The sequence below is a fragment of the Taudactylus pleione genome, unplaced genomic scaffold (assembly GCF_031769625.1).
Source record: "Taudactylus pleione unplaced genomic scaffold, aTauple2 ptg000329l, whole genome shotgun sequence".
In the NCBI taxonomy this organism is placed as follows: domain Eukaryota; kingdom Metazoa; phylum Chordata; class Amphibia; order Anura; family Myobatrachidae; genus Taudactylus; species Taudactylus pleione.
In genome coordinates this window covers 3,364,235-3,388,853 of record NW_028284730.1, presented here as the reverse complement: position 1 = coordinate 3,388,853, position 24,619 = coordinate 3,364,235, and the positions used below count along the sequence as shown (strand labels likewise).

General features: G+C 43.8%; 1 pseudogene; it reads left to right on the top strand.

The window, feature by feature from the left end:
- Window positions 1-835: 835 nt before the first annotated feature.
- Window positions 836-24,619, top strand: part of LOC148509248 (ATPase family AAA domain-containing protein 2-like) — a 44,382-nt pseudogene continuing 20,598 nt past the window's right edge.

Genomic DNA, 24,619 nt, shown 5'->3' with positions numbered 1-24,619 from the left:
CAGGTCTTCATGTTTATAAAATAAAATCCCTCATAACATAACATGTATTTGTTACCCACATTACATCCAGACCAGCTTCATAGAGCAGACTGTTGAAGTCAATATGTGTATATTTTGTCTTATTGTGTTGTCATGACCAGTGCACTAAATTTTAATCTCTTAACCACAGTTGGCTTAGCTAGCATCACAAGCAGGAGGGTACCCCATCCAAACATAACTAGGAAGATCCCAAAACCTGACCTGTGTCCATTTACCTAATGTTTCAATGCAAAATGTATTAAATTATGTTCTGTCCCTGCAGTTTTAATATATTTGGTATCTTTATTGTTACTGCACTTTAACACTGGATTAAATTTACTAAAGTGAGAGTTTTTAGAAGTGGAGATGTTGCCCATAGGAACCAATCAGATTCTACTTAACATTTATCTAGCACCTTCTAGAGAAGATAATAGCTAGAAACCGATTGGTTGCTATGGGTAAATTATTAGTAAATTTACCCCTATGTCCTGCCACAAAAGATAAAACACTATAAAAGCACACTTAAATAGCACAAAACCACACAAAGTACATTTGTTTGTGTAATATATATATATATATATATATATATATACGATGTGCTAAGACACTTACATTATACAGTACATATGCTTTGAAAATACTGTTTTAAATATTGCTGAAATTGCAGTGTTTTCACAACTAAAATGTGCTCTATTTTCTATATAAAATTGCGTCGCTGGTTTCACAACTCGAATTTGGTGAATCATTCAGGAAAGTTTCCTGTGCGTTTGGCACTGGGAGGCTATTGACATTAGAGAATCTTGTTCTGTATTCTCCAATGAAGCAAAAATATAACGTTCCACACCTTGATGAGGGAACCGCAGGCAAACAGGTGGGAAATAGAGGTAAGCCATGAACTTAACAATAGCCGCATGTTACAATGTCTTCTAATTATAGTGTGTTATTCAGCTATGGAAGAATAATGGTAAAAAATATAATAAACAGATATATACATGCATACTTTATTATGGCCCATAATACTGTAGATAAGCTAATAAAGGACACACTTGGTTACCTGCACATATTAGTATGACTGAATCATTTGGAGGTATTGTAGCTCTTACGGTAATAGCACTATAGTTATGTGGAGTGTTTAGTCTCCCTATGGTATTCAAGTAATCTGTATTTATCCCTTTATGCTCCCAGGAAATAGGAAATATGCTTTGAGGGGAACCTAGACATTAATACAATGTTCCTAATGTAAAGGCATTAAAGTGAATTAGGGACATGCGAAGGTTTCATACCTAATATGTACTTTGTAACACAAATGAAAAGTGGTCAGAGAATGCTCTGCATAAGTTGAAATGATCTCGTACTTAAATTCAGGATGCAAAAGTCTCAATTTGTCTACTGGGTCCCCACACTGTAATATTGTTATAATAGTACACATTCTGAATAGCAAATGCTGCTCATATCTCATTGCCTATGCAGGGCAGGATTAAAGGCGGAACTCACTCATCTGACACAAAGTTTGCTATTGGGGATTGTGTTATGTAGCATTTTGCCAAAACAAAGGAAAAACAAGTAATTGAGGGTTACACACTGTATGATGCAGAGAAGGACGGCGCAATGTGTCATTCCATGCTGCATTTAGCAGCATGGCATTGTTTATTGCATCGTCCCATCTGCTGTGCAGCACAACAGATGGGACGATGCGATGAAAAACCCACGGAAGCACATGATCATGGGTACACACTATGTGAGCCGCATGATATATATCGTTCCGGTCCACGTCGGAACGATATATCATGCTATGGACCGCCTAGTGTGTACCCAGCTCAACTTTGTATCTGGAACAAACTGGTAGACAGGCAATAGGTTGACAAGTACAAAAGGCCGACATAGTCAAACGGTCGACAGACAAAAAAGTTGGCATGGATCAACAAGTACAATAGGTCGACATTGGAATGGTCGACCCACACCATCAGGGTAAGTGCCTAACCCAAGCCATCCCTTCTAGAGCCTTATCCTAACCCTCCGGTAAGTGCCTAACTCTCTGTTCCTTCTAGAGCCTTACCCTAACCCTCCGGAAAGTGTCTAACCCTAATTGTTCCTTCTAGAGCAGTGATTCCCAACCTCGGTCCTCAAGGCACACTAACAGTCCTGGTTTTGGTGATATTCATGCTAAAGCACAGATGGTTTAATCAAAATAACTAAGGTACTAATTATGTTGCCTGTGTTCAAGTATGGCTATCCTTAAAACCTGGACTGTTTAGTGTGCCTTGAGGACCGTGGTTGGGAACCCCTGTTCTAGAGCCTTACCCTAACCCTTCAGTAAGTGCCTAACCCTTCCTTCTAGAGCCTTACCCTAACTCTCCAGTAAGTGCCTAACCCTAACCGTCTCTTCTAGAGCCTTACCCTAACTCTCTCCGATAAGTGCTAAAGCTAAAGAAAAAAAACATGCGTCAATCATTTTAGTGTCGACCATTCCAACATCGACCTTTTCACCATGTCAACCTTTTGTACATGTTGACCTATTGCCTGTCTACCAGTTGGTGTCTACCTAGACACTGTTGACCTTTTCATTGTCTATCTATTGACTGGATGCCCATTGGTACATGGTTTTACCAAGGTGCAAAGTTGCTTGTTCTTATTTATGCTTTTCTCACAGCTCAGATTCAGCCCCTGCAGCTTGGCTCAGGCATCAAGGTCACTCTCCAATTTATTTTCATGGGTGGGTGGCTGAATTGGACATCCAGAGCATATATATGTGTCTGTTAGTGTGGTTGGAAAATGGCAGCAAACAGTAATTGATAGCGGACATATTATGACCTGTAGAGAGAAACATATGTACAACAGAATAATTGTTATTTGAACTCTCAAAATGAAAAGATCAAAAAGTCAAAGGATTCAAGAAGAACTATGAGTATAACTTGCAGAACCATTATATAAGCTTTTTACTAATAGCTGCTGACCATTATCATTCACTATGAAGGGACAATATACACGGCTGTAGACCAGGGGCAGGTAGCCCGTGGCTCCCCAGTTTCTGTGGAATTACACATCCCAGCATATCTTGCCACAGTGTTGCTGTTAGGGATTGCTAAAACTGTGTCAGGGCATGCTGGGATGCCGACCCTTGTTGTAGACAATGGTAGAGGGTCATATGTGAAATATATACAATTAATTAATTTACTGAAAGGTAATATAAGGAAGAACGTTTTGCAGAAAGGGTGTTAGATCCATTGAATGGTTGTGTGGACTTGCACAGTAAACTGAAACAATAATGCATGGGACAAAACATACAGTATATCGATTATGACCTGGATCTATAAAATACATAGGGCCGTATTCAATTAGTTTTGCATCGGTGAGAAAGTTTCGCCTGGCTGAATTTTCGCCACCTTCGCAAAAACTTTTCACGCGCGCTGCCGATTTACTCCGTATTCTGTTGCCAAACAGGCGAAAACGGGACCCGGCGAATGTGAACCAGGTGAAAAGTGCAGGATGAATTGGGGGAATCACTCTGTACCCCAGAAAAAGATGGGCTGACTTCAGAAATCATTATGGTAGTTTAGTATTAGCCCTAATTGAACCACTTAGAGTACATAAGTGGTGGTAATTACTTGCTATTAGCGTCTTGGTATAAGTGGTGAAGAATGGCATAAAGCTGTGTTTATTGGAGCAAATAAGTAGTTCTATCAAATTTGGGGTGCTTGTAAATGGGTGCTACCATATTTTATGTCTTTATGTGAAGTTTTAGAAAAATGAAATTCCTCCGTCATACAACCACCTGCAATCCCCAAAACACTTGGCCCCTTTTTAGAGCACCCCAGAAGCTTATTTCTCTAGGTTTTGAAGTTGTCCCCCCACTTTTTTAATAAAACCCCAAATTTCAAAGGCGTTTGGGGTGTTCCTGGAATTTTGTAATTCTGTTTTTTGGGTTGAATTGTCCATTGGGGGGTGTTCCAAGGCTTTTGTGTGGTTTTCCACCATCTGCACCCCAAAATATAGATTTTACACTTTTTTTCACCTGCTATTCTATGGAGAAAAAGTTTCGCCTATTTCAGAGCCTTGACTCTTCGCAAAATTTTCACACACAAAACGGGAGAGAACGGCTTTCCGCACCTAATTGAATACGGCCCATAGGGAGAGATTTATCAAAGCTTAGAATGAGATAAAGTGCCAGCCAATCAGTGCCTGACACTTTACATGCATAGTTGCTGACCTCAATGCAGGAGATTACTGGCATTGTGGAGGAGGGGTGGAGCCAGTACAACCTGAACCGTGTCATGTGCCCGGGAGACTTGTGCAGTTTTCCTGGTGGCCGGGAATGCCACCCAGTTTTCAAGAGTCTCCCGGCCACTCCAGGAGGGTAGGCTGTGTTTGAAAAATGACAGGAGCTGATTGGTTGGTACTTTATCTCCCTACACTTTAACTCTCTCCAAGCTTTGACAAATCTTCCCCATAGCGTTTTGTGGTTAATGTTTTTTCTAGGAACTTATCTCTGTGTTTTGATGTTTCTCTGTATCTTTGTTATAACTCCTCATGGGGACGATTCAACATCGCGCAGAACGACAGCAGAGCAATATCGCTCATTTTCCTGTGCACAACTATGGTAGTGCAAGACAAAACGTGATATCTTGCGACTGCAATATGTCACTGTTACGAGCGTTCATGACACAACGCCAACATTGGTCATAACTGAATGATTCAACTCGTAGTTATGTGCAATACATTTCCTTTGTGATGTGACAGGGGACCTCATTCAGAGGCGGTCGTAAGAAGCGATCGCTCTCTCTGAATGAGGGTGGCCGCTTCATTTTTGAAGTGCGGCCTCCTGGTCATTAGTTAAGCTGTTACCACCCACAGCTTAACGACCGACCAGGTTGAAGGTCGCGATAGTGATCACCATCGCGGCCATCAGGGCTTACGACCAGACCCTAATGTTGGGTCTGGGCACTCGTAAGCCCCAGGGAGCTTTCTGCTCTGATGGAGCAGGAAGCTCCCCACTGACATCACTAATGATGTCAGTGCAGCCGCCCACAAAACGGTAGGCGTTCGTTAAGGAACGCCTCCGTTTTGGAAACCACCCTCCCGGCCCGCCTACCAAATGGTGCAAGCTGTCGATCAACATCGACAGCCGCCCCTTTGGTAATGAGCTCCGGAGCGACAGAGTTTCTCTGTCGCTCCAGGGCTTGCGCACGCGCAGTGCAGCCCCTGCGCGTGCGCAGGACTAACCATCGAGTCGGTTACGAGCGCATCAGTGCTTGCGACCAACTCTGAATGAGGTCCAGAGTCCTCTGAAGATATAAAAGTCCAAGAGGTGGGTGAAGATGAGGATGGAGAAGAAAACCCTCCAAAACATTATGAGCTGCGGCAAAGAAAAGCTGTGTCAGGACTCATCAGGACTCATCTGACGGTAAAGGAAGAGAAGAATGCTCCATACTTACCTATTCTCTCAGATCGAATCATCGGCCACCCGGGTTGCCCACTTCACTTGGGAAGAGGGTGGCCGCAGGCAGGTGGCAGGCGACCCTAGGAGACTTGACCACCCATTTTTTTGTGAGCCTCCCGGATGTCTTGAAGAGTGGACAAGTCTCCCGAGGCGGTCTGCCACCTGCCCTCTTCCCGAGTGAAGTGTGTGGCTGATGACACGATTCATTTTGAATTATGTCATCGTGCCCTCCCTTATACAATCACACTTTGCAATGCCGGAAATCACAAAACTGTATAGAGGGGGGTGGGGCCATATTTACACAATCACCACATCATGTCTTGATATTAAAGTGTGTTGGCCCATTAATGGAGGAATAGCTGCGAAGAGATGGCACATGGAACCAGCTGCATGGCCATATAAATGCCCTATGTGGATACAAAACAAAAAGGCAGTGGGTTTTCCCTACTACTACATATTTGTGTGTATCTAGCAGAATGGCAGCAATGAGATATCAGCTCATATTTTGATAAAAACATTTAAGTTTGCCATTCAAAAATATTTTTCACGGGGCTTTTCTCTATGCATTAATCAACAGTATTTGCTTTTTATACAGACAAAGAGGGATTTTCTCTATTTAAAACTCAATAGTTTGATATAATAACCCGAAGAGAAATGTATTCATATAACATACAGAAAATATATAAATCTGTATAAACTAGCACAGTGGCGTCACAAAGGGGGTGTGGACCGCACCCAGGTGTCAAAAAATAGGCAAAACAGTTGTTAGATCATCAAACCCTTAGGAACTCAGGCTTTAGGAAAACATGTACCAAAACAAAATCAAGCAATTGGTCTCAAATATACACAGCTTTGTAACTTTCTAGTTTGGAATCCTCCATCAAAATACGAAGGCACAACAGAAATTCCCGGCCGCCGCTCAGAGCATGTGGTGGTGCACACTTGAAATTCGGCCCGGAAAACAAAGGATCAATGACACTGGAAATGATCTTTCCCAGTGTCAGAGATCCTAACTTTTTGCAAGTCGTTCCTGGCAATATAAATAGCCTATATGAATACAAAACAAAAATACAGTAGTTGTAGTTTTGCTGCTCGTAGATAATGCAAAACAACCTAGTGGATTTTTATATGATCTAATGCGATACAACAGTAGAGTGAATATAGCAAGGCATTTTATACCGTATCCCACAATAGATTGACAAACAGAAATTCCCTGGATTTGGCTCTGATGGTGGAATTTATAAAGGTTAGGCTAAATGACAAGATACAGTCTTGCAGACAATAGTGTAAGCTCAGCGAAAGACTGGAAACCATTAGTGTACCTTGGGCTGGAATCAGTCCTGGGTCCGGCCTGGTTCATTGCCAGAATAAGAAAACTGTTTAGGACAGATTTAGTATGTACATATATTTTAGAGTAGAAAAAGGATATAAAGATATTAATAGAAACATTTAAATTTAGAAAGGAGGAAGAAGAAATAGAAAGGAGGAAGAAGAACTGAGAGGTGATACGAGGGTGTTAGATCCATGGAATGGATGTGGGGACTCATACAGTAAAATGAAAATGCATGGGACAACACATATACCTATTAATACCTATACATATGGAATACTATACATTTAAAAACAAACACACACACAAGTCAGATGAGATGGACCCATAGGTTATTATTTGGGATGTAGTTATCAGACCTGCGGACAGCATGTCGCCAGTCTGAATCCCGACGCTGAATGTCTGACACGGGACTTTAGATAGGCATCGAAATACTGACGCCTACTGTTTCTTAATACCGACGCCAGAACAGACAGACAGCAGACTGCACCAGGTAAGTCCGGGGCGTCTTAGCTGTTAGCCGTGGGTGGGGTAGGGTTAGGTTGCCACTGTCTGTATTTTGCCAGGAGGCATCCCAACTGCCGGCATTACATACCGTTTCCTATTATTTAGCTACAAAATTCAGGATTTCTCTTTAATGTTTTTTTTTTTTTGGAAAATATTCTATGTGCTTTTACATTGCATTATTATATACATATGTGATATACATTTCCTGTTATATACATATGTAATATACATTTCCTTTGTTATATACATTTCCTTTGTGATGTGATAGAGTCCTCTGAAGAAGTTGAAGACCAGAGAGATGATGAAAATGAGGATGGAGAAAAGAACACCCAAAAACATTATGAGCTGCGGCAGAGAAAAGCTGTGTCCTATCAGGACTCATCACACGGTAAGGGAAGATTACACGCACAGTCACTGCTTAGATGGAAGCTGGAGATTGCAAAGTCTGTGTTTATAAATGGTTTTCAATAGGAGTCTTCACACTGTGGTGCACTGAAACTAACAGTTTAATATAATTAGGGGTGGGACAGCAGGACAGTCACAGAAAAACAGGACAGGGATGAATGCAGGACAGTTGGGAGGTATGATAAAGGTGCACACAGAAATCAGGGATGTAGCCATGATTTAGCAAATATATTGGTGCATCCCTGTAATTAAATCAACCCCATATAATGTAATGCATAAGGGACTGGACACAGTGCTGTAGACAATGGTGCCCTGAGTCCTGATTGATGGACGGACACGAACAGCATAACAAAACAGGGACAGACTGGAAGTTCTGAATATTTCCCGCATGAGACAGAGGGGATATTGATAGAATTGGAGGGAGATCGGAAAGAGATCTGAAAACATGATATCTTGAGACTGCAGTGTGTCACTATTACGAGCGTACATGACACAACACCAACATCGCTCATAATTGAATGATTCAACTTGTAGTTATGTGCAATACATTTCCTTTGTGATGTGACAGAGTCCTCTGAAGACATAAAAGTCCAAGAGGATGGTGAAGATGAGGATGGTGAAGAAAACACCCAAAAACATTATGAGCAGCGGCAGACAAAAGCTGTGTCCTATCAGGACTCATCACATGGTAAGAGAATAGAAGATTACACGCACAGTCACTGCTTAGATGGAAGCTGGAGATTGCAAAGTCTGCGTTTTTATACAGGTTGAGTCTCCCATATCCAAATATTCCGAAATACAGAATTTTTTTGGCATGACTGAGATAATGAAACCTTTGATTTTTGATGGTTCAATGTACACAAACTTTGTCTAAGGCACAAATTCTTAAAAATATTGTGTAAAATGACCTTCTTGCTGTGTGTATAAGGTGTATATGAAACATAAATGAATTTCATTTCTGTACACAAACTTTGTTTGAGCCACAAAATTATTGAATATATTGTATAAAATTACCTGCCCTTCAGCCCCACTATTTGTTCTGCTGTTACCGACTACCACCGCTAAACACCCTGCACCTGCCGCTCTCTTCGTGCTGTAGACACTACAACAAGTTTATACTTCTACATTGTAAAAGTTGCGGCCGCGCCTCTTACACGTTGGACTTTACACAGCACTGATCCAGATCCTCCTTGCAGGTGGCCTTCTCACATACACGTGAGCAACTCATAGAGCCGGCCCTTCACTCAGGCGGCTCTCTCATACAGACATGAGTACCGGTCACCGGGACAGTTACACTTGTCTTGATTTTTACAAAGGCTAACACGATCTACTTTACCTAAGCCGGTTGGATGCTGTAATGGCCGATAGGGTGATTTGCTAAAGGTTCCGTATACAGTGACTTTATCATTACATTGAGTCTTGCACCAGCCATTCTTACGGACCTGATTCATGTAGCGGATACATGGTATTAATACAGATACTATTGAATCTAATCGGTGGATATTAACTTCTGCAACTGTTGCACTTTGACTGTGCACAAACCACAGACTATTGATTCATTTTTAGGTCACAGCACAACTGGGGCTATTACTTATAAGGAACCAACTTGTCTATTCCCAAATCATTTGTTATTGTTACGATAGTATTATTTTCTTGTTTTATTATTCATCCGTTATTTTCATTGCAATCTACATCCATTATATATTATTTTCTTTGTTCATTGTGACATATATATGTGTGTACTGGTAATTTAATTTTATTTTGATATTGTAATAAATTCATCTTATGCCAATGTCTGTATATTAGCGCAGTCCTTTTCTATGCCATGTTTTTGTGGGGTTGCAATTCTTCCCTTATTTTTTGACTGCTGCAGTTACAGTTATTATTAGTGTACTTTAAGCTCCTTGGTATATTTTCTCTTTCGTATATACACATAAACACATACATACACAAAAACACATATACAGTGTATACACAACATATATGCACATACATACACATATATACACAAAAACACATACACATATATACACATACATACACATATATACACAAAAACACATATACACAACATATATACACATAAACACACACATACACATATATAAACAATAAAACAGTACACATACACTTATATTTTATGCAGCTGCTGTTCCCTTCATTAGGCTCCGCCCCCTCTTGCCGTAATCCCGCGATTCATGGTCATATGGGGGTGGGGCTTACCGTATTGGCTCCGCCTCAACTTCAGCCACGATAGCTGCAGGGGAGGTTGCTCTGTCAGCGTGCGCTAGTGGTGGGGCCCCTCTGTGTGTGGGGGCCCCGGGATGACCGCCCCTGTTGCCCCCTCCTCCCTTAATCCTGTCCTGCTTTCATACCTTACCAGATTTTCATTCCAACCAATCAACTAGTTGGCTGGTTGGACAGATAATCTTTAGATGTGTGGCCAGCTTAAGTGTTGGCAGCAAGACAGGAAATTTGCCCGAAGTTGAGTCACACATTGCTATACTACTAGCATTAGATGTACCATTGCTGTGTAATATGTGATTTTCTTTGTTTTTCCTAATAAAGGTATCCCTCAATGGACTTACATAGAGAAGACATAAAGGCAGGGGCATATCTATAATAGTTGCAGGGTGTGTGGGGCACACGGGTCCCTGGGTCCAGGGGGGCTCTGCACCGCACCGCACACCCTGCACCCATAATATTACTTACCTCTCCGTAGTCCCACATCGGCTGTAAAATGGCAGCCGTGGCCATTTTCCCGGTGGCCTGTGAATACGCTATAGACTCTGGGCACACTCTAGTGCCCAGAGTCTATAACTCCGGCGTTGGCTGCGCACAGCTCAGTGCGCTGCCGGCCGCCGGACAGAGAGGAGGGGGCCCGTGTCGGAGACTGCACACGGGCCCCCTCCTCTCTAGAAATGCCCCTGCATAAAGGGAACCCATAAAGATCACAAGGAAATTGATTCTAGCAGATATTCAACCAATGCAGACAGATAACACTGTGAGTCGGATCATCTTCTCTGCTGCTTTATAAGATGGGTATAGTCTAATTCATCTATCAATTTTGTAATGTAAAGACTGTAACTCATCTAAAGGGGGATGCGGTTGTTGCCTTGTAATCTAAATGCCAGATTATTTGGCTACATTTCATCTACAGAGCGTTTATCTCATGGGTATGCTTACACCTTGGGTCATTACTCATTAGTACTATGCAAACCCTTTCGTGAGTGGTGTTTATAAAAAAATAGGCTTTGTACCAAATGGTGTGAACATGTGGACTTTGTTGTTTCTCTAGGTGCAATAGTGTTAGAGGCCTCTCCAAACACACAGCCTCACTGAAGGAAATGGTGATTTTCCCCTTACTGTACCCGGAAATCTTTGAAAGGTTTACAATTCAACCTCCACGGTATGTTGGGCAATATTTTACCCCAAAGCAAGCACAAATATATGTCAGCCTCTGGTAGAGCCCATACCTGCAATGGGGATTCATTTTAATTAAAAGAGCTCGTCATGTTATACACACAGGATAATCTGAATATGAACTTGACATATGGAGCCGGCACAGAAAAGAAATGCCTTCATTATACTCATTCAGTCATTTCATACACATTGCAGCAATTCTTCTCCATCGACACTGAAGAATGTGAAACTTGAACAATGTTTGTTAACTTTGATTGCATAATGTAAGGACACATTTAGAGATAACCGGAAGATCTCATTGAATAGGCAAGAAACACATTGGTGTTTGGATAGGGACAAGAAACATTGCAAGAAACCCATTCGTGCCCGGGTAGGGACACAATATTTAATTATAGTTTATCTAGGGCCTGATTTAGAGTGGTACGGTACTGCACAGCCATAGGGAAAGCAGCTGTGTAATACCGTACTATTAATATGCTAACGCAGCAGGAGGCGTCTGGTGTAAATAGACGCCTACTGACAGCAACGCAGATCCAAGTGCTGCATCGGTTCTTCCGCGAGACCATCGGCAAGCTGAGTAACCCTGACGTTTAAAGAAAGTGTGGCCAGTCCATGAAGAGGGCATAAACAGCTCTCAACCAGCTATAATATGTGTCATGTGAAGGTATGTAATAAATCTGACATATACAGGACCAGCAATCACAGTATGCCCTTATATACAGAAGTAGGACCATCCTGTCTGAGCTGAATGTTATCATTTCAGATGTGGGCTCCATTCCAGGTCATTTGAGCAAGTTCGGGAGTCTGGGGGAGCAGCAAAAGAACTTTGCACTGTCCTCAACATATACAGTCAGGTGCATAAATATTGGGACATTGACAGAATTTTTATATTTTGGCCTCTACTCACCACCACAATGGCTTTGTAATGAAACAAACAAGATGTGCTTTAACTGCAGACTTTCAGATTTAATTTGAGGGTAATTACATCCAAATCAGGTGAACGGTGTAGGAATTACAATGGTTTCAATATGTGCCTCCCACTTTTTAAGGGGCCAAAAGTAATGGGACAAACTAAACAATCCTAAATCAAACTTTCACGTTTTAATACTTTGTTGCAAATCCTTTGCAGGCAATTACAGCCTGAAGTCTTGAATGCATAGACATCACCAGACGCTGGGTTTCATCCCTGGTGATGCTCTGCCAAGCCTCTACTGCAAATGTCTTCAGTTCCTGCTTGTTCTTGGGGCATTTTCCCTTCAGTTTTGTCTTCATCAAGTGAAATGCATGCTCAATCGGATTCAGGTCAGGGGATTGACTTGGCCATTGCATAACATTCCACTTTTTAGCCTTAAAAAACTCTTTGGTTGCTTTTGCAGTATGCTTCGGGTCATTGTCCATCTGCACTGTGAAGCACCGCCCAATGAGTTCTGAAGCATTTGACTGAATATGAGCATATAATATTGCCCGAAACACTTCAGAATTCATTCTGCTGCTTTTGTCAGCAGTCACATCATCAATAAATACAAGGGAACCAGTTCTATTGGCAGCCATACATGCCCACGCCATGACACTACCACCACCATGCTTCACTGATGAGGTGGTATGTTTTGGATCATGAGCAGTTCCTTTCCTTCTCCATACTCTTCTCTTCCCATCAATCATTGATCTTTGTCTCATCTGTCCATAGGATGTTGTTCCAGAACTGTAATGGCTTTTTTAGATGTTGTTTGGCAAACTCTAATCTGGTCTTCCTGTTTTTGAGGCTCACCAATGGTTTACATCTTGTGGTGAACCCTCTATATTCACTCTTGTGAAGTCTTCTCTTGATTGTTGAGTTTGACACATATACACCTACCTCCTGGAGAGTGTTCTTGATTTGGCCAACTGTTGTGAAGGGGTTTTCTTCACGAGGGAAATAATTCTTCTGTCATCCACCACAGTTGTTTTCTGTGGTCTTCCGGGTCTTTTGGTGTTGCTGAGCTCTTCGGTGCATTCTTTCTTTTTAAGAATGTTCCAAACAGTTGATTTGGCCACACCTAATGTTTTTGCTATCTCTCTGATGGGTTTGTTTTGATTTTTCAGCCTAATGATGGCTTGCTTCACTGATAGTGACAGCTCTTTGGATCTCATATTGAGAGTCGACAGCAACTGATTCCAAATGCAAATGTCACACCTAGAATCAACTCCAGACCTTTTACCTGCTTAATTGATAATGAAATAACGAGGGAATAGCCCACACCTGTCCATGAAATAGCTTTTGAGTTGATAGTCCCATTACTTTTGGCCCCTTAAAAAGTGGGAGGCACATATAGAAACCGTTGTAATTCCGACACCGTTCACCTGATTTGGATGTAATTACCCTCAAATTAAATCTGAAAGTCTGCAGGTAAAGCACATCTTGTTTGTTTCATTTCAAAGCCATTGTGGTGGTGAATAGAGGCCAAACTATGAAAATTCTGTCAATGTCCCAATATTTATGCACCTGACTGTATATACAGATTGGTCTCCTAATGTACTGGATAGTGTATTATTATACAGAATAATAATGAACACTATAGATTATCAGTGCACCCCTAACAAAGGGCCTGATTCAGAGCCGGACGCTCTGACCAGAGCGCTCGCTCTGAATCAGGGCCCTCCTACCTTAAAATGGAGCGGCCTCCTGGCGAGCGGCCATGATGATGGTCGCGATGGTCAAGACCATCGCGACCATCAGGCTTGCAATGAGACCCTGCGGTAGGGTCTCGCTGCCGCAAGCCCTGGAGTGATTTTGGCTCTATCAGAGCCAAAATCACTCCCACTGACATCACTACTGATGTCAGTGGGGCCGGACTCAGACGGTAGGTGTTCCCATGGGAATGCCTCCATCTGGCAGCCATGCCCCCGGCACGCCCACCAAAGGGGGCGTGCTGTCACTCACCATCGACAGCACGCCCCCTTTGGTGCGAGACCCATAACGACAGCTTGGCTGTCGCTATGCGGGTCTCGCGCATGCGCATGACGGAGCTCCCTTCGTCATGTGCATGTGCATTAGGGCACCATCGACCCGCTTGCGAGCGTCCTCTGCTCGCGAGCGGGTCTGAATTAGGCCCTTAGTGTGGCCTGGGGAGTGGGGCCAGGCAACCAGAACCCCCCTGCATTTGCCTATGGAATAATCATTTGCATCAGTTCATGCTCCGTTGGAGCTTACACTCTAAATTCTCTATCACTCAAACAAATAAAAGAGTTCATTTTGTCAAAACCATCATGCACACCGGGAGAATATACAAACTCCACACAGATAGTATACTGGTCCTAATTTTGAAATGCTGCATGTGCAATGTGAGCATGAATAGTGCAAACGCTCTTTGCTTCTTGCCAAAGGCCATCTAGAAGTGGACACATTCCTCCCAAAATGATACATAGAATTTAATTGAGTCTGTGACTTTATTCTAATGCTAGTAAAAGCCCTTCCCCTAGTGTACGAGTGTGTGTCTGCAGTTGCAACCATCGGAAGCACCACTGGGACTTGCACCAGCCCCATGCTAGATGCAGGATGTCTGTCAGAGTGTGGCCTCTAGTGTACACGATTCAGCATCTGAGTTCGCAACCACTCCTGTGACACGCCTGCAACACGCCCATAACATGCCCATTAAACGGAATATCTTCATGCGCCTGTCTAGCCACCGCCCAGGAACGCACCATACATTCCAGAGTCAGTGCAGCTCAGTCGGTTCGGAGACTTTAATTGGTTATAAACTGTTAATTAGTTATAAACCTTCCATGAGAATTTATTTTGCTATTAATGGTGTAGTAAATGCTGCTTCTGAATACTGAACATCTTGCTCCGAAACCCCCTCTTCCCACCACAATCTCCAAGAGACAAGTAACACCTGCAGGAAAAACACATCTCACTCACTGTCTGGGACTTCTCTTTCCCTGAAAGCCCCTTAGCCACTGGATCCAAATTCTGCTTTTTAAACATTTAACGCTAGTAAAAGTGTGTACGCTGTGAGGCTATCAAACCTGTCGTTTCCTATGATCCTTGTTGTGCCAGAGAGCAGGATGGGCTGCTGAGGCTACCTAAGTCTAGGGGGTATATTTACTAATAGATTTAATATCGATCAACATTGATGTTTTGTTTATGGGGCTAAATCACACATTTACTAATACTTAAGTTGACTTGTTAGTAAATGTGTGATTTAGTCCCAGAAACACAACATCGATTTTAATCGATTTTAAATAGATTAAAATCGATCTTTAGTAAATAATATACCCCTAGGTGTTATGTACCCACAGTACGTAACTTCCCATGTCGTGTAGTTTTACTTTCTTTGTGGGCTTTCTTTTTGATTACAGGGGCTGTTTGTTCCATGGCCCGCCTGGTACTGGCAAAACCATGGTTGCCCGCACCCTGGCTAACGAATGCAGTGTGGGTTATAGAAGAGTTTCTTTCTTTTCAAAGAAAGCCACAGACTGCTTGAGTGAATGGGTTGGAGAGTCTGAGCGGCAGCTGAGAGAGCTATTCCATCGGGTGATCTACTATAAAAGCCTAAAAATGGTGTCGTAAAATGTACACTGAAATTAAACCGATCTCTTCTTTGACTAGGCCTATCAAATGCGCCCTTCCATTATATTTTTTGATGAGATAGATGCCTTGGTACCCGTCCGATCAAGTTGCTCACAAGATCAAATCCACAGGTGACCTGAGATTTACTTTCCTAAATATTTACCCTATCCAGTGCCGCCTTTTTAACACAAGCTTAAAACAAGGGCCAAAACTAATATTAGAGATGATGACATATTCAGTGGTAGGTCAGCTGGTGTGGTCGCCTGGGGACCTTCGCACAGAGGTACATTATTATATGGGCACTGTTATTATTATTATTATCATCCTTTATTTATATTTATTTATATGGCTCAGTAGAGGGTTCAGCAGCGCCTTACAAAGTACATAAACCAATATTGTTAGCATATCATATTGATAATTGTAGTGGTTGGGGCATCCATAAGTTAGGTGCCCTCACAAACTTTAATCCAGACCTGGACATGTTGTTTTAGTATTCATTAATTTATTATTTTATGAGTATAGCTGGTGCTGAGGAACGTTACTGTGATAAATGGGTAATGTAGAAGAATGACTATACTGAGTAAATGGGATTTGATGGTAAATACATTTTTTAAGCTTCATGGCTTGGCAACTCAGTTTGACAGCTCATGTGCTTTAACAAACTTCTGAGTTTAGTTTGGTAATCAAACCGAAAGGTAGACGCCACTCGAGTCTTTCAGAGTACTAAAATTATAGCTTGCTCACTAATTCCTATGAGGCCAGAGCAATTAGTACAAATTCGCTTTTGTAGTAGACAGCGTTTTTGTGTTTGTCAAGCTTAAAAGCTTTGTTCTGTATTACCCCAAGATCCATTAATACTGGCATCTCCTGCTAATTTATTACATATTTCTGCCATAGTTTCTGGCTTTTTTCCATTATTCTTATTTACATACTTTTATGTCTGTTATTTATGAAATCTCAGCTCCATAGTATCCACACTATTATCTCTTATGGACGGTGTGGATTCCCGAGGACAGTTCGTAGTCATCGGAGCTACCAATAGACTTGATGCAATTGATCCAGCTCTCAGACGTTCTGGGCGTTTTGATAGAGAATTATTTTTCTGCTTGCCAGACAGAGATGTACGTATGGTGCTTGAAACAGTTTTATATGCATTGGGCTTCCCAAATCTTCTCTCAACAATCCAAAATGGGTCCCATTTTCTCTTTTTAAAAGTGCTCCTGTGTTTTGTGGTGTAGACTAGAGAGATCTGCTACTGTATACAGTAGGTATGAGAAGGGCCTTACACTCGCAATATCTTCATAGTCCTATCCTGAAGCACAATGTCCTAAATACTAATTAAGGAAGATGGCTCTCCTAATGGGTGCACAAAAACAGGGGAAGACATAATCTGGGGCACGGACACTATCTCCTCCAGAGTCACCACTACAAAACACAAAACATAAATGCAAAACAAAATGCATAGCAATTAGGTTTAGGCCTAATAACAAGAAAAAATGAACTTTACAAGTTCTGCACACATAAAGTGGATATTTCCTTAAAACAAAATAAATAAAAAATAAACCTCCTCCTATAGCTAAGCATGAATGAGGTAATATAAACACATTTAATATAGATATTCAGTGAGTAATAAAAAATAAAATGGCAAAAAATGACAGCCTATTAATAGGCCTAAAAGTTTAGATCAAATAGATAGTAAATAGACACCAACGTGCGGTGAGGTCAATTGCTGGGTGTCACAAACCATGCTAGAGACCTCCGTCTCAGACCCCTGCACCTACCCATGCGCCTGTATCATCGCGGCCTGCCGAGCCGCCGGCCGCTACGTCCTGTGGTTTCCTGTGTGGGGCCTCCACCTGAGGACTGTCCGCAGCATCCCCGCTGTTGCCTGTGTCTCACTGCCGCAGTTCCATGCGCGCATAGCGCGTCAGCATGCAAGTCCTCCGGATTATTGGCGCGGCCATCTTGGGTTAGGTCAGGTGGTGTGCGCGCATCCAGTAAACAACGCTCTCTACCGGCTCTAGCAAATCCATAGCAGCCTGACAGTATAAAAGTCCCTCCAGAGACACAGGCTAGTTGCCAGTACAACAATGTCCATTGCCGCAGCATGACGCTTGTTGCTGTGCCCCTTGTGTGAAACCCATGTTCCTGTTTGCTACAGTGCCTAAGCCTGTTCCAGCATCCCTCGGGTGAAATCCATGTACCTGTATTACTACAGTGCCCAAGTCCAATCCAGCCCGGAGTCATACTTAAGTTCATCACTCCAATCCAGCATACTCCAGCCCGGAGTCATACTCAAGTGCATCACTCCAATCCAGCATACTCCAACCCGGCATTCTTCAGTCATATTCAAGTTCTCAACTTCAACCAGCAAATCCCAACCCAGACTCATATTTCAAGATTTTAATTCTATTCTCCAAGTTCTACTACTTCAAGTCTACAGTTCTTTGTTACAGTTCATCTTCCAAGTTCAGTGACTGTTCAGTGACTTTGTTTTACAGTTTATTCAGTATCTTCCAGTTGCGTTATCTCTGCACAGAGGCCCTGATTCAGAGCCGGACGCTCTGACAGAGCGCTCGCTCTGAATCAGGGCCGTCCCTCCTACTTTTTGAAGCGGCCTCCTGGCCGCTCGCATAGCTGTGGGTGACCACCCACAGGTATAGCGAGCGGCCAAAATGATGGTCGCGGTGGTCAAGACCATCGCGACCATCGGGCTTTCGACGAGACCCTTGCGGTAGGTCCCGCTGCCGCAAGCCCTGGAGTGCTTTTGGCTCTATCAGAGCCAAAAGCACTCCCACTGACATCACTAGTGATGTCAGTGGGGCCGGCCCCAGACAATAGGCGTTCCCATGGGAACGCCTCCGTCTGGGCAGGCACGCCCACCAAAGGAGGCGTGCTGTCAATCACCATCGACAGCACGCCCCCTTTGGTGCGAGACCCTTAACGACGGCTTGGCCATCGTTATTCGGGTCTCGCGCATGCGCACGACGGACCCGCCTCCATCGTGCGCATGCGCACTTGGGCAACATCGACCCGCTTGCGAGCGCTCAGCGCTCGCGAGCGGGTCTGAATCAGGCCCAGAGAACCATAAGTTACATCTCATATCGCAGTCCCTATCATATCTGTATGAGCAGAAATAACATTAAACCATCCAAATTCTAACTACTCTCAGGTTCAGGTGTCTCTGTTCTACAACCCAACTCGGGTTCACAACAACAAGTTCCCCAGTCTGTGACACTGGAGAGGTACACATGTATAGAAACACAGTTTTTATATCAAAACTCTGGAGCATGACAGGGAGTATGATAGGCAGGGCCATAGCTAGGGTGGTGCGGCCGGTGCGTCCGCACAGAGCGCACTTGCTCTGTGGGCGGAACCGGCTGCCTCCACCTATGCTCATGGCCACTACTGCCCGCTACAACAATTAATAGTAGCGGTGTGCTTGGCTCTTTAACTGCCGGGCACACTGCTACTTATATACTTTACAGCGCCCCCTCTCTGTTTCTGGTAGTACCACTGTGGACTGGGAGAGACGTCATGACGTCTCCCAGTCAGTCCCAAGGTGCCCTGCGATGAGGAGCTGCTGGCCCACTGCTATTCCCCCTACTGCACAGATACAGAGACTGCGGCTCCCCAATGCCCCCACCCCTCGGCTCGTTATAAAGCTAAGTGCTGCTTTATATGCGGGGATGGAGGATTTTAATTGGCCTAATGTGTAAGGGGGAGGGGGGATTTTTACTGTTTGGCCTAATGTGTAAGGGGGAGGGGGGATTTTTACTGTTTGGCCTAATGTGTAAGGGGAGGGGGGGTTACTGTTTGGCCTAATGTGTAAGGGGGAGGGGGGATATTTACTGTGTGGGCATAATGTGTAAGGGGGAATTTTACTGTGTGGGCATAATGTGTAAGGGGGAGGGGGGAATTTTACTGTGTGGGCATAATGTGTAAGGGGCATCACTACTGTGGGCATAATGTGTAAGGAGCACTACTGTGGGCATAATATGTAAGGAGCATTACTACTGTGTGGCATAATCTGTAAGGGGCACTACTACTGTGTGGGCATAATGTGTAAGGGGCATTACTAACCTGTATAAGCAGGGCCGCAACTAAGGGGGGCTAGAGGTGCACGTGCACCGGGTGCCGGATTGCAGGGGGTAAAAAAAGCTGACTCTAGGTGGCTTGGGGGCTGCAGATTCAGAAAATGGCCATCCAAAAATGGCCACCGCCAAAGAGGAGACAAATGCTAGAGGTCCTTAATGGCCCTCTAGTGTCTGTCTCCTCCTTGGCGCCGGCCATTTTTGGATGGCCGTTATCAGCAGACTCTGCTGAAAACGGCCATTCAAAAATGGCCGCCGCCTAGGAGGAGACAGATGCTAGAGGTCCTACTGGACCTCTAGTGTCTGTTAGACCAGCGCAATGCACACAGCGTCTCCGACACCGGGAACGCTGACGCTGCTGGGAGAAGATGCTGAAAGCTGCATATTCTCCCGTGAAATCCCCTGGCAACGAGCATAAACAATCCTGGCAATGAGCATGAAACCCCCCTGGCAACGAGCATTAAACCCCATGGCAACGAGCATAAACCCCATGGCAACGAGCATGTAACCCCTGGCAACGAGCATGTAACCCCTGGCAATGAGCATAAACCCCCTGGCAATGAGCATAAACCCCCTGGCAACGAGCATGTAACCCCTGGCAACGATATTAAACCCCCTGGCAACAAGCATGAAACCTCCTGGCAATGAGCATGTAACCCCACGGCAACAAGCATGTAACCCCTGACAACATGCAGGTAATTTTAAAGTAATTAGAAGCCTTACTGTGGGGTATAATATGGCAAATATGGAAGTGGCACTTTGGTAATAGGCATTACAGTGTGTGGCATAATGTGTAATGGGCATTATGGTGTGTGGAATAATGTAAGTCACTATACTAGGGACGTCTGAGTAGTGCACTGCCTTATGGAGGAGCAAGGACAAAATCCAGGTATGTGAAGGGGGGGGGGGCGCAAAATTGCTGCCTTGCACCGGGTGACAGATATCCTAGTTTCATCCCTGGTATAAGGGACACTACTATGTAGTGTAATGTGAATAAGGGGAACTACTATGTCTCGTAATGTGAATTGGGAGGTAGTATAGTGTGGCCACACCCTTTTTTTGGACACGGGCCTGTAACGCGCACTGTCCCTGTTTACAACATGAAGGGGGGGGCACCGATGCAAATTCTGGCACCAAAATGTCTAGCTACGGCTCTGATGATAGGGGAGGGAGTATGACAGAGGAAGCCCCTGCCTACCATGACTGCACATCCCTGCCAACAAGCCAGCAACCCTCCTCACACTAAGAACATTGGTGGTGTTTACTTTTGGACCCTATTTCCCCATTTGGGACTTGCAGCTGCCTGCACCGTGCTCTATAGTGCGTTGGACTTCTTTGCTGATTAAGGACCCTGATTTATCTACACAGAACTTGTAACATTCCTGTTCATTCTGGACATTTCTTGTTTATTTAAATGGTCATACACTGACCACAGATCCATGCATCTCAGTATTGCCAAGTGATCTCGGAAGCTAAGGACGGGCTATTTACTATCTACAGTATATGTTCTTAACTCTTAGGCCTATTAATATGCTGTCATTTTATGTCATGTTTTTTATTACTCATGGAATATATAAATTAAATATGTTCATTTTATCTCATCCATGTTTAGCTATTTAATGCTTCACTAGCTTGGAGGCAATTGTGTGATGTTCACCTTGTTACATTGTTTCTCTATATAGTGACACTGACTCTCACACTTTTATACAGACACCCCATTGGTAGCACCTTATTGGTTTTTATTCACAAAAAATCAACCCAGCCTCCTCCTATAAGTTTATTTATCTTGGTGTTCCCTTTCTATTTTTTCCTTTTCTTTATCTTCTATGTAATAAGTGGCTTCCATCTCACATAAAATCCCAGAGTCCTCGCAGTATAAATTGGTCAAAGGTATTTGGAATTTAGTGTCATTCATATGTCGTTTGAATTTTATTATCATATATATTTGGTTTATTGCTAGGCAAGATTGGAAATATTTAAAATCCACACAAAGTAATGGAATCCGAAGCCATCGGAGGTGTTTCTGCAGGAATTGGCTGCAGCGTGTGTGGGTGAGTATTACAATCAGTAAGCATTGGTTACCAGGTTATTGAATCCTGACATACCAAGAGCAGGGAGGGGATATGAGGTCTATTTATCATCCCTTAATGGCCCGATCCACATGCGCAAACACTAGTTTCCGCATATTTAAGTTAACGGGCCATTCATCGTCACAGGTCCGATAGGACCACCTGATATTCGGCAAACTCTGAAAACTAAAAGTTTTCGGAGTTTGCTTGCGACAACAAACGCCATCTTCAGATGGCGCTTGTTGTTGGAACCCCGCTCCTTCCTATTAAAAAGCAGTTCCGGGGATGTGTAGAGGCAGGGCCAGCTCCAGGGCTAATAGCGCCCTGTGCCGGCTGAGTGCTCTGCCCTCCTTATTGCGAGCGGCGACCGGAATTGGGGACGTGGCCTAATTACCATAGGCCACGCCTCCTTACGTGACGTTATCCCAAATTCCGTCAGGCTGGGGGGAGCCTCACTAGCTGGGCTTCCCCCAGCCCTCTCACGGCACTGAATGGATGCTTTCATTCAGATTCCGGGGTCCCGGCATCATCGCACAGCTGTGGCAGTGGAGGTCCCCAACCCCCCGATTTGACCACCCGCGGGCCACTTCGGCCCACGGGTGGAACAGTGGGACAGTACTGTACTGTACCTGCTGAAATCAGGATGCTGGGGAAGGATGCACCCTCTACGAGTGGCGCCCCTGTTCGACCGCTTAGGTCGAACACCCCTAGAGTCGGTCCTGTGTAGAGGGATCCATGGAGATCCCTCAACCACCTCCACAGCGGCTTTGCGCATGCGTGACCTCAGGAACAGGTAAGTGTTACTGATTGTGGGAACAGCTGCATGTCAGAGCAGCTGTCCCCGCACAGGTGCAATGATGAATTGCTCCAGTGATAAGTATCCCCCCACACGAGGTGAATATTTAAGTATCCCCGTGGCGAAGTAGATACTGCATCACTGGGGGCCATATGGCCCACGATGATGAATAGACCCCTATGTGTTGGCTTGCCCCATATACAAAGTTACTTTTTGCTCTGGTCCCAAATGAGAATCAGCCCCAAAGTGTCTATCCTTAAACCATACCTGTTTAATTTATTCTGCAACTTATGTTTTGTCTGTAGGGTATTGTGGAGCGGACATTAAATCGGTGTGTCTTTAAATATAGTTTTATTCTATTGTTCAGCGCTGCGGACTCTTGTGGTGCTTTGTAAATTATCTATGATAATGAAGTTCACAAACACTGTCAATGTTTTTAAATAAATTCCAACTTCCAAAGCTACATTGTGGGTAATTGGTTACTTTCCCTTGTCTCAACCTTCAGTAGGCCCAAGTTATCTGTTGGATGAAGACATGCTATTTAGGATGTTGAAGGACCTTCTATGTATGAAAGCAGAATCTTCCCTAATCTCCCACCCAGCAAACAGAAAGAAAGACGCCCATTTCTTCCCCTTTGTGTGTAAGCTGAATTATCGCCTTTAAAGATTATTTTTACACACCAAAATGTATTTGTTTTGGCAGCGCAAACTTAAATCTGACGACTGACGTCTAATTTATAAATCAGAGAGACGAATGTTTTCATTGTGAATGCCGGTGACATTCTGGGTTTTGCACTAATGCCTGTGATTGGTAAATGGCTGAGACATTGGAGCACAGTGATTTTCAGGTGACAACCGGTCTTTATTGATAATTTGTAAACTATGCAATGCGACTGGCAATATGAAGGAGAGGGGGAGGCCTAATAGACGTCTATGGACATGACCACTCCTTTCCAGGAATACACAAACACGTACACTGGGTCTGTACGCTAATGCTGCCGCTGCAGATGTCGCTGACGCCGAGAGATGCATTGTGCTGCCCACCGGCAGCTTTGCAAAGCCAAGCATCTGCGTACAAAGACGCAGCATCGGTCAAGGATCATTCCACTGATGCAGTTCTGAGTGACTCTCTAGTCTCGCTGAATGGCCGCAGGAACCGAGATGCCAGAGCCATATTTCTTGCGTACGGGATGACAGGCACAGGATGTGACATGCACTTGAAGCGTCTGTGACATGCCTGCGTTCATTGCCGCCACTCCCCGTTACCTCTACCAAATGCTCCCTGACTGTCAACCACACTGAGAGTGAATACTCGCTGCGAGTGACTACGAATGTACCATGATGAACACGCAGTGTGACGCAGATGCATGTGCAGACAGATGATAATCGCTCAACTGCGAATACTTCGGAATAGCGTACAACTCTGCATTAGGTCCACAGTCACATTCTGATAATACACTACAGAGCACAATAGCACTAATGAACTTACTCCACATTACCATTTAATCCTTCAGTAACATTTTCACATGAACAACAACCCGGTCATTTCTGCTAGTATGGAATAAACACTGCTGGTCTCACGTCCTATGTATACACGAGAAGGGAATTACAGTTACATATGAGTTTAAGAACTCAGTAACGCTATGATTATTTTATGAGCTGACAACTATATTTGTATAATCTCAGACCTCTTTACGCTACGATTTCCATACTCTAAATGCTACTATTGCTTTGTCCAGGAACGCAAATCGCCAGCCGACATCCTATAGACCCAGACCCTTACTGTCTGGGAGACCTGGCCTAGGCCAGGGAACACACTTGGCACCAGCAGTCATACATGCTTAGTAGGAGTTCCCGGTGTACACACTAGATTTGGCTGCTATGTATGGTGTTAGTGGAACTTCACCAGAAGAAACCTGTGAACAGGTAAAATGGATGATGCATACAATAATACTGATTATTGCAGATCATGGTTCAAATAAAGTTTACATA